An 11,674-nucleotide genomic window follows, 5' to 3' on the forward strand; every position below is an offset into this window, starting at 1 on the left:
CTGGGATCTCCTTTGGATATGTTATAGTACTCTTTGCTCCCCATACAAGGATACTTTAAACTTGAGGCTACCTGAATATCGTCGTCAACTTATTTTTTGTCTCACTTATTGTTAGAAGGTTACTTTTGATTTTTGAAAATAAACTTTGCAGGCTCGTAACTCTGTTTCTACTGGAGATACGGGGATGTCCTTTGAGTATGTTATAGACCAATTTGTCCCCCATCTAGCCATACTAAGAATTAGGGCTACGACAAACAGTAGTCGAGTAATTAAGCTAATCGTAAACAAACAAACCCCTAAATAGGAAATACATTAGACTAAATTCTGGAGGCTCGTAACTCTGGTTTTTACAGAGATACGGGGATGTAAATAATGTGACCTTGACACAAATGTTCGGATAATTATAAAGGTCTTTGCATGTTCCAAGCAAAAAAAAAAAAAACTTCGCGGTTTCGAACCTGTGGCCTTCCGGGAGTGAGGCGGATGCGATAACCGCTTTACTAAAGATATGTTATTATTTTTAATCGAAGGAACAGGGTCAAGTAATTAAGCAATACGTGAACAAACAAACCCCTCCATAGAAAATGCATTAGACTATACTTTGCAGGCTCGTAACTCTGTTTCTACTGGAGATACGGGGATGTCCTTTGAGTATGTTATAGACCAATTTGTCCAACATCTAGCCATACTAAGAATTAGGGCTACGACAAACAGTAGTCGAGTAATTAAGCTAATCGTAAACAAACAAACCCCTCCATAGGAAATACATTAGACTAAATTCTGGAGGCTCGTAACTCTGGTTCTACCAGAGATACGGGGATGTAAATAATGTGACCTTGACACAAATGTTCGGATAATTATAAACGTCTTTGCATGTTCCAAGCAAAAAAAAAAAACTTCGCGGTTTCGAACCTGTGGCCTTCCGGAAGTGAGGCGGATGCGATAACCGCTACACTAAAGATATGTTATTATTTTTAATCGAAGGAACAGGGTCAAGTAATTAAGCAATACGTGAACAAACAAACCCCTCCATAGAAAATGCATTAGACTATACTTTGCAGGCTCGTAACTCTGTTTCTACTGGAGATACGGGGATGTCCTTTGAGTATGTTTTAGTCCAATTTGTCCCCCATCTAACCATACTAAAAACATTGAGCTACGACAAACAGGGGCCGAGATATTAAGCAAAATGTTCGTCAACTTTGGTATCGTCTCACTTATTTTTATTATGTTACTTATGATTTTTGCACTAAACTTTGGAGGCTCATAACTCTTGTTCTACAAGAGATACTGGGATCTCCTTTGGATATGTTATAGTACTCTTTGCTCCCCATACAAGGATACTTTAAACTTGAGGCTACCTGAATATCGTCGTCAACTTATTTTTTGTCTCACTTATTGTTAGAAGGTTACTTTTGATTTTTGAAAATAAACTTTGCAGGCTCGTAACTCTGTTTCTACTGGAGATACGGGGATGTCCTTTGAGTATGTTATAGACCAATTTGTCCCCCATCTAGCCATACTAAGAATTAGGGCTACGACAAACAGTAGTCGAGTAATTAAGCTAATCGTAAACAAACAAACCCCTAAATAGGAAATACATTAGACTAAATTCTGGAGGCTCGTAACTCTGGTTTTTACAGAGATACGGGGATGTAAATAATGTGACCTTGACACAAATGTTCGGATAATTATAAAGGTCTTTGCATGTTCCAAGCAAAAAAAAAAAAAACTTCGCGGTTTCGAACCTGTGGCCTTCCGGGAGTGAGGCGGATGCGATAACCGCTTTACTAAAGATATGTTATTATTTTTAATCGAAGGAACAGGGTCAAGTAATTAAGCAATACGTGAACAAACAAACCCCTCCATAGAAAATGCATTAGACTATACTTTGCAGGCTCGTAACTCTGTTTCTACTGGAGATACGGGGATGTCCTTTGAGTATGTTATAGACCAATTTGTCCAACATCTAGCCATACTAAGAATTAGGGCTACGACAAACAGTAGTCGAGTAATTAAGCTAATCGTAAACAAACAAACCCCTCCATAGGAAATACATTAGACTAAATTCTGGAGGCTCGTAACTCTGGTTCTACCAGAGATACGGGGATGTAAATAATGTGACCTTGACACAAATGTTCGGATAATTATAAACGTCTTTGCATGTTCCAAGCAAAAAAAAAAAACTTCGCGGTTTCGAACCTGTGGCCTTCCGGAAGTGAGGCGGATGCGATAACCGCTACACTAAAGATATGTTATTATTTTTAATCGAAGGAACAGGGTCAAGTAATTAAGCAATACGTGAACAAACAAACCCCTCCATAGAAAATGCATTAGACTATACTTTGCAGGCTCGTAACTCTGTTTCTACTGGAGATACGGGGATGTCCTTTGAGTATGTTTTAGTCCAATTTGTCCCCCATCTAACCATACTAAAAACATTGAGCTACGACAAACAGGGGCCGAGATATTAAGCAAAATGTTCGTCAACTTTGGTATCGTCTCACTTATTTTTATTATGTTACTTATGATTTTTGCACTAAACTTTGGAGGCTCATAACTCTTGTTCTACAAGAGATACTGGGATCTCCTTTGGATATGTTATAGTACTCTTTGCTCCCCATACAAGGATACTTTAAACTTGAGGCTACCTGAATATCGTCGTCAACTTATTTTTTGTCTCACTTATTGTTAGAAGGTTACTTTTGATTTTTGAAAATAAACTTTGCAGGCTCGTAACTCTGTTTCTACTGGAGATACGGGGATGTCCTTTGAGTATGTTATAGACCAATTTGTCCCCCATCTAGCCATACTAAGAATTAGGGCTACGACAAACAGTAGTCGAGTAATTAAGCTAATCGTAAACAAACAAACCCCTAAATAGGAAATACATTAGACTAAATTCTGGAGGCTCGTAACTCTGGTTTTTACAGAGATACGGGGATGTAAATAATGTGACCTTGACACAAATGTTCGGATAATTATAAAGGTCTTTGCATGTTCCAAGCAAAAAAAAAAAAACTTCGCGGTTTCGAACCTGTGGCCTTCCGGGAGTGAGGCGGATGCGATAACCGCTACACTAAAGATATGTTATTATTTTTAATCGAAAGAACAGGGTCAAGTAATTAAGCAATACGTGAACAAACAAACCCCTCCATAGAAAATGCATTGGACTATATTTGCAGGCTCGTAACTCTGTTTCTACTGGAGATACGGGGATGTCCTTTGAGTATGTTTAAGTCCAATTTGTCCCCCATCTAACCATACTAAAAACATTGAGCTACGACAAACAGGGGCCGAGATATTAAGCAAAATGTTCGTCAACTTTGGTATCGTCTCACTTATTTTTATTATGTTACTTATGATTTTTGCACTAAACTTTGGAGGCTCATAACTCTTGTTCTACAAGAGATACTGGGATCTCCTTTGGATATGTTATAGTACTCTTTGCTCCCCATTCAAGGATACTTTAAACTTGAGGCTACTTGAATATCGTCGTCAACTTATTTTTTGTCTCACTTATTGTTAGAAGGTTACTTTTGATTTTTGAAAATAAATTTTGCAGGCTCGTAACTCTGTTTCTACTGGAGATACGGGGATGTCCTTTGAGTATGTTATAGACCAATTTGTCCCCCATCTAGCCACACTAAGAATTAGGGCTACGACAAACAGTAGTCGAGTAATTAAGCTAATCGTAAACAAACAAACCCCTCCATAGGAAATACATTAGACTAAATTCTGGAGGCTCGTAACTCTGGTTCTACCAGAGATACGGGGATGTAAATAATGTGACCTTGACACAAATGTTCGGATAATTATACAGGTCTTTGCATGTTCCAAGCAAAAAAAAAAAACTTCGCGGTTTCGAACCTGTGGCCTTCCGGGAGTGAGGCGGATGCGATAACCGCTTTACTAAAGATATGTTATTATTTTTAATCGAAGGAACAGGGTCAAGTAATTAAGCAATACGTGAACAAACAAACCCCTCCATAGAAAATGCATTAGACTATACTTTGCAGGCTCGTAACTCTGTTTCTACTGGAGATACGGGGATGTCCTTTGAGTATGTTATAGACCAATTTGTCCAACATCTAGCCATACTAAGAATTAGGGCTACGACAAACAGTAGTCGAGTAATTAAGCTAATCGTAAACAAACAAACCCCTCCATAGGAAATACATTAGACTAAATTCTGGAGGCTCGTAACTCTGGTTCTACCAGAGATACGGGGATGTAAATAATGTGACCTTGACACAAATGTTCGGATAATTATAAAGGTCTTTGCATGTTCCAAGCAAAAAAAAAAACTTCGCGGTTTCAAACCTGTGGCCTTCCGGGAGTGAGGCGGATGCGATAACCGCTACACTAAACATATGGTATTATTTTTAATCGAAAGAACAGGGTCAAGTAATTAAGCAATACGTGAACAAACAAACCGCTCCATAGAAAATGCATTAGACTATACTTTGCAGGCTCGTAACTCTGTTTCTACTGGAGATACGGGGATGTCCTTTGAGTATGTTTTAGTCCAATTTGTCCCCCATCTAATCATACTAAAAACATTGAGCTACAACAAACAGGGGCCGAGATATTAAGCAAAATGTTCGTCAACTTTGGTATCGTCTCACTTATTTTTATTATGTTACTTATGATTTTTGCACTAAACTTTGGAGGCTCATAACTCTTGTTCTACAAGAGTTACTGGGATCTCCTTTGGATATGTTATAGTACTCTTTGCTCCCCATACAAGGATACTTTAAACTTGAGGCTACCTGAATATCGTCGTCAACTTATTTTTTGTCTCACTTATTGTTAGAAGGTTACTTTTGATTTTTGAAAATAAACTTTGCAGGCTCGTAACTCTGTTTCTACTGGAGATACGGGGATGTCCTTTGAGTATGTTATGGACCAATTTGTCCAACATCTAGCCATACTAAGAATTAGGGCTACGACAAACAGTAGTCGAGTAATTAAGCTAATCGTAAACAAACAAACCCCTCCATAGGAAATACATTAGACTAAATTCTGGAGGCTCGTAACTCTGGTTTTTACAGAGATACGGGGATGTAAATAATGTGACCTTGACACAAATGTTCGGATAATTATAAAGGTCTTTGCATGTTCCAAGCAAAAAAAAACTTCGCGGTTTCGAACCTGTGGCCTTCCGGGAGTGAGGCGGATGCGATAACCGCTACACTAAAGATATGTTATTATTTTTAATCGAAAGAACAGGGTCAAGTAATTAAGCAATACGTGAACAAACAAACCCCTCCATAGAAAATGCATTGGACTATATTTGCAGGCTCGTAACTCTGTTTCTACTGGAGATACGGGGATGTCCTTTGAGTATGTTTAAGTCCAATTTGTCCCCCATCTAACCATACTAAAAACATTGAGCTACGACAAACAGGGGCCGAGATATTAAGCAAAATGTTCGTCAACTTTGGTATCGTCTCACTTATTTTTATTATGTTACTTATGATTTTTGCACTAAACTTTGGAGGCTCATAACTCTTGTTCTACAAGAGATACTGGGATCTCCTTTGGATATGTTATAGTACTCTTTGTTCCCCATTCAAGGATACTTTAAACTTGAGGCTACTTGAATATCGTCGTCAACTTATTTTTTGTCTCACTTATTGTTAGAAGGTTACTTTTGATTTTTGAAAATAAATTTTGCAGGCTCGTAACTCTGTTTCTACTGGAGATACGGGGATGTCCTTTGAGTATGTTATAGACCAATTTGTCCCCCATCTAGCCACACTAAGAATTAGGGCTACGACAAACAGTAGTCGAGTAATTAAGCTAATCGTAAACAAACAAACCCCTCCATAGGAAATACATTAGACTAAATTCTGGAGGCTCGTAACTCTGGTTCTACCAGAGATACGGGGATGTAAATAATGTGACCTTGACACAAATGTTCGGATAATTATACAGGTCTTTGCATGTTCCAAGCAAAAAAAAAAAACTTCGCGGTTTCGAACCTGTGGCCTTCCGGGAGTGAGGCGGATGCGATAACCGCTTTACTAAAGATATGTTATTATTTTTAATCGAAGGAACAGGGTCAAGTAATTAAGCAATACGTGAACAAACAAACCCCTCCATAGAAAATGCATTAGACTATACTTTGCAGGCTCGTAACTCTGTTTCTACTGGAGATACGGGGATGTCCTTTGAGTATGTTATAGACCAATTTGTCCAACATCTAGCCATACTAAGAATTAGGGCTACGACAAACAGTAGTCGAGTAATTAAGCTAATCGTAAACAAACAAACCCCTCCATAGGAAATACATTAGACTAAATTCTGGAGGCTCGTAACTCTGGTTCTACCAGAGATACGGGGATGTAAATAATGTGACCTTGACACAAATGTTCGGATAATTATAAAGGTCTTTGCATGTTCCAAGCAAAAAAAAAAACTTCGCGGTTTCAAACCTGTGGCCTTCCGGGAGTGAGGCGGATGCGATAACCGCTACACTAAACATATGGTATTATTTTTAATCGAAAGAACAGGGTCAAGTAATTAAGCAATACGTGAACAAACAAACCGCTCCATAGAAAATGCATTAGACTATACTTTGCAGGCTCGTAACTCTGTTTCTACTGGAGATACGGGGATGTCCTTTGAGTATGTTTTAGTCCAATTTGTCCCCCATCTAATCATACTAAAAACATTGAGCTACAACAAACAGGGGCCGAGATATTAAGCAAAATGTTCGTCAACTTTGGTATCGTCTCACTTATTTTTATTATGTTACTTATGATTTTTGCACTAAACTTTGGAGGCTCATAACTCTTGTTCTACAAGAGTTACTGGGATCTCCTTTGGATATGTTATAGTACTCTTTGCTCCCCATACAAGGATACTTTAAACTTGAGGCTACCTGAATATCGTCGTCAACTTATTTTTTGTCTCACTTATTGTTAGAAGGTTACTTTTGATTTTTGAAAATAAACTTTGCAGGCTCGTAACTCTGTTTCTACTGGAGATACGGGGATGTCCTTTGAGTATGTTATGGACCAATTTGTCCAACATCTAGCCATACTAAGAATTAGGGCTACGACAAACAGTAGTCGAGTAATTAAGCTAATCGTAAACAAACAAACCCCTCCATAGGAAATACATTAGACTAAATTCTGGAGGCTCGTAACTCTGGTTCTACCAGAGATACGGGGATGTAAATAATGTGACCTTGACACAAATGTTTGGATAATTATAAAGGTCTTTGCATGTTCCAAGCAAAAAAAAACTTCGCGGTTTCGAACCTGTGGCCTTCCGGGAGTGAGGCGGATGCGATAACCGCTACACTAAAGATATGTTATTATTTTTAATCGAAAGAACAGGGTCAAGTAATTAAGCAATACGTGAACAAACAAACCCCTCCATAGAAAATGCATTGGACTATATTTGCAGGCTCGTAACTCTGTTTCTACTGGAGATACGGGGATGTCCTTTGAGTATGTTTAAGTCCAATTTGTCCCCCATCTAACCATACTAAAAACATTGAGCTACGACAAACAGGGGCCGAGTAATTAAGCTAAACGTAAACAAACAACCCGTCCATAGGAAATGCATTAGACTATATTTTGCAGGCCCATAACTCTGTGTCTACTAGAGATACGGGGATGTCCTTAGGATATGTTATAGTCCAAATTGTCCCCCATCTAACCATACTAAAAACAATGAGCTACGACAAACAGGGGCCGAGATGTTAAGCAAAATGTTCGTCAACTTTGGTATCGTCTCACTTATTTTTATTATGTTACTTATGATTTTTGCACTAAACTTTGGAGGCTCATAACTCTTGTTCTACAAGAGATACTGGGATCTCCTTTGGATATGTTATAGTACTCTTTGCTCCCCATTCAAGGATACTTTAAACTTGAGGCTACTTGAATATCGTCGTCAACTTATTTTTTGTCTCACTTATTGTTAGAAGGTTACTTTTGATTTTTGAAAATAAATTTTGCAGGCTCGTAACTCTGTTTCTACTGGAGATACGGGGATGTCCTTTGAGTATGTTATAGACCAATTTCTCCCCCATCTAGCCATACTAAGAATTAGGGCTACGACAAACAGTAGTCGAGTAATTAAGCTAATCGTAAACAAACAAACCCCTCCATAGGAAATACATTAGACTAAATTCTGGAGGCTCGTAACTCTGGTTCTACCAGAGATACGGGGATGTAAATAATGTGACCTTGACACAAATGTTCGGATAATTATACAGGTCTTTGCATGTTCCAAGCAAAAAAAAAAACTTCGCGGTTTCGAACCTGTGGCCTTCCGGGAGTGAGGCGGATGCGATAACCGCTTTACTAAAGATATGTTATTATTTTTAATCGAAGGAACAGGGTCAAGTAATTAAGCAATACGTGAACAAACAAACCCCTCCATAGAAAATGCATTAGACTATACTTTGCAGGCTCGTAACTCTGTTTCTACTGGAGATACGGGGATGTCCTTTGAGTATGTTATAGACCAATTTGTCCAACATCTAGCCATACTAAGAATTAGGGCTACGACAAACAGTAGTCGAGTAATTAAGCTAATCGTAAACAAACAAACCCCTCCATAGGAAATACATTAGACTAAATTCTGGAGGCTCGTAACTCTGGTTCTACCAGAGATACGGGGATGTAAATAATGTGACCTTGACACAAATGTTCGGATAATTATAAACGTCTTTGCATGTTCCAAGCAAAAAAAAAAACTTCGCGGTTTCGAACCTGTGGCCTTCCGGAAGTGAGGCGGATGCGATAACCGCTACACTAAAGATATGTTATTATTTTTAATCGAAGGAACAGGGTCAAGTAATTAAGCAATACGTGAACAAACAAACCCCTCCATAGAAAATGCATTAGACTATACTTTGCAGGCTCGTAACTCTGTTTCTACTGGAGATACGGGGATGTCCTTTGAGTATGTTTTAGTCCAATTTGTCCCCCATCTAACCATACTAAAAACATTGAGCTACGACAAACAGGGGCCGAGATATTAAGCAAAATGTTCGTCAACTTTGGTATCGTCTCACTTATTTTTATTATGTTACTTATGATTTTTGCACTAAACTTTGGAGGCTCATAACTCTTGTTCTACAAGAGATACTGGGATCTCCTTTGGATATGTTATAGTACTCTTTGCTCCCCATACAAGGATACTTTAAACTTGAGGCTACCTGAATATCGTCGTCAACTTATTTTTTGTCTCACTTATTGTTAGAAGGTTACTTTTGATTTTTGAAAATAAACTTTGCAGGCTCGTAACTCTGTTTCTACTGGAGATACGGGGATGTCCTTTGAGTATGTTATAGACCAATTTGTCCCCCATCTAGCCATACTAAGAATTAGGGCTACGACAAACAGTAGTCGAGTAATTAAGCTAATCGTAAACAAACAAACCCCTAAATAGGAAATACATTAGACTAAATTCTGGAGGCTCGTAACTCTGGTTTTTACAGAGATACGGGGATGTAAATAATGTGACCTTGACACAAATGTTCGGATAATTATAAAGGTCTTTGCATGTTCCAAGCAAAAAAAAAAAAACTTCGCGGTTTCGAACCTGTGGCCTTCCGGGAGTGAGGCGGATGCGATAACCGCTACACTAAAGATATGTTATTATTTTTAATCGAAAGAACAGGGTCAAGTAATTAAGCAATACGTGAACAAACAAACCCCTCCATAGAAAATGCATTGGACTATATTTGCAGGCTCGTAACTCTGTTTCTACTGGAGATACGGGGATGTCCTTTGAGTATGTTTAAGTCCAATTTGTCCCCCATCTAACCATACTAAAAACATTGAGCTACGACAAACAGGGGCCGAGATATTAAGCAAAATGTTCGTCAACTTTGGTATCGTCTCACTTATTTTTATTATGTTACTTATGATTTTTGCACTAAACTTTGGAGGCTCATAACTCTTGTTCTACAAGAGATACTGGGATCTCCATTGGATATGTTATAGTACTCTTTGCTCCCCATTCAAGGATACTTTAAACTTGAGGCTACTTGAATATCGTCGTCAACTTATTTTTTGTCTCACTTATTGTTAGAAGGTTACTTTTGATTTTTGAAAATAAACTTTGCAGGCTCGTAACTCTGTTTCTACTGGAGATACGGGGATGTCCTTTGAGTATGTTATAGACCAATTTGTCCCCCATCTAGCCATACTAAGAATTAGGGCTACGACAAACAGTAGTCGAGTAATTAAGCTAATCGAAAACAAACAAACCCCTCCATAGGAAATACATTAGACTAAATTCTGGAGGCTCGTAACTCTGGTTCTACCAGAGATACGGGGATGTAAATAATGTGACCTTGACACAAATGTTCGGATAATTATACAGGTCTTTGCATGTTCCAAGCAAAAAAAAAAAAAACTTCGCGGTTTCGAATCTGTGGCCTTCCGGGAGTGAGGCGGATGCGATAACCGCTTTACTAAAGATATGTTATTATTTTTAATCGAAGGAACAGGGTCAAGTAATTAAGCAATACGTGAACAAATAAACCCCTCCATAGAAAATGCATTAGACTATACTTTGCAGGCTCGTAACTCTGTTTCTACTGGAGATACGGGGATGTCCTTTGAGTATGTTATAGACCAATTTGTCCCCCATCTAGCCATACTAAGAATTAGGGCTACGACAAACAGTAGTCGAGTAATTAAGCTAATCGTAAACAAACAAACCCCTCCATAGGAAATACATTAGACTAAATTCTGGAGGCTCGTAACTCTGGTTCTACCAGAGATACGGGGATGTAAATAATGTGACCTTGACTCAAATGTTCGGATAATTATACAGGTCTTTGCATGTTCCAAGCAAAAAAAAAACTTCGCGGTTTCGAACCTGTGGCCTTCCGGGAGTGAGGCGGATGCGATAACCGCTTTACTAAAGATATGTTATTATTTTTAATCGAAGGAACAGGGTCAAGTAATTAAGCAATACGTGAACAAACAAGCCCCTCCATAGAAAATGCATTAGACTATACTTTGCAGGCTCGTAACTCTGTTTCTACTGGAGATACGGGGATGTCCTTTGAGTATGTTTTAGTCCAATTTGTCCCCCATCTAACCATACTAAAAACATTGAGCTACGACAAACAGGGGCCGAGATATTAAGCAAAATGTTCGTCAACTTTGGTATCGTCTCACTTATTTTTATTATGTTACTTATGATTTTTGCACTAAACTTTGGAGGCTCATAACTCTTGTTCTACAAGAGATACTGGGATCTCCTTTGGATATGTTATAGTACTCTTTGCTCCCCATACAAGGATACTTTAAACTTGAGGCTACCTGAATATCGTCGTCAACTTATTTTTTGTCTCACTTATTGTTAGAAGGTTACTTTTGATTTTTGAAAATAAACTTTGCAGGCTCGTAACTCTGTTTCTACTGGAGATACGGGGATGTCCTTTGAGTATGTTATAGACCAATTTGTCCCCCATCTAGCCATACTAAGAATTAGGGCTACGACAAACAGTAGTCGAGTAATTAAGCTAATCGTAAACAAACAAACCCCTAAATAGGAAATACATTAGACTAAATTCTGGAGGCTCGTAACTTTGGTTTTTACAGAGATACGGGGATGTAAATAATGTGACCTTGACACAAATGTTCGGATAATTATAAAGGTCTTTGCATGTTCCAAGCAAAAAAAAAAC

The sequence above is a fragment of the Phalangium opilio genome, unplaced genomic scaffold (assembly GCF_054372755.1).
Source record: "Phalangium opilio isolate 3A_F unplaced genomic scaffold, DU_Popi_V2 ptg000087l_1, whole genome shotgun sequence".
NCBI lineage: Eukaryota > Metazoa > Arthropoda > Arachnida > Opiliones > Phalangiidae > Phalangium > Phalangium opilio.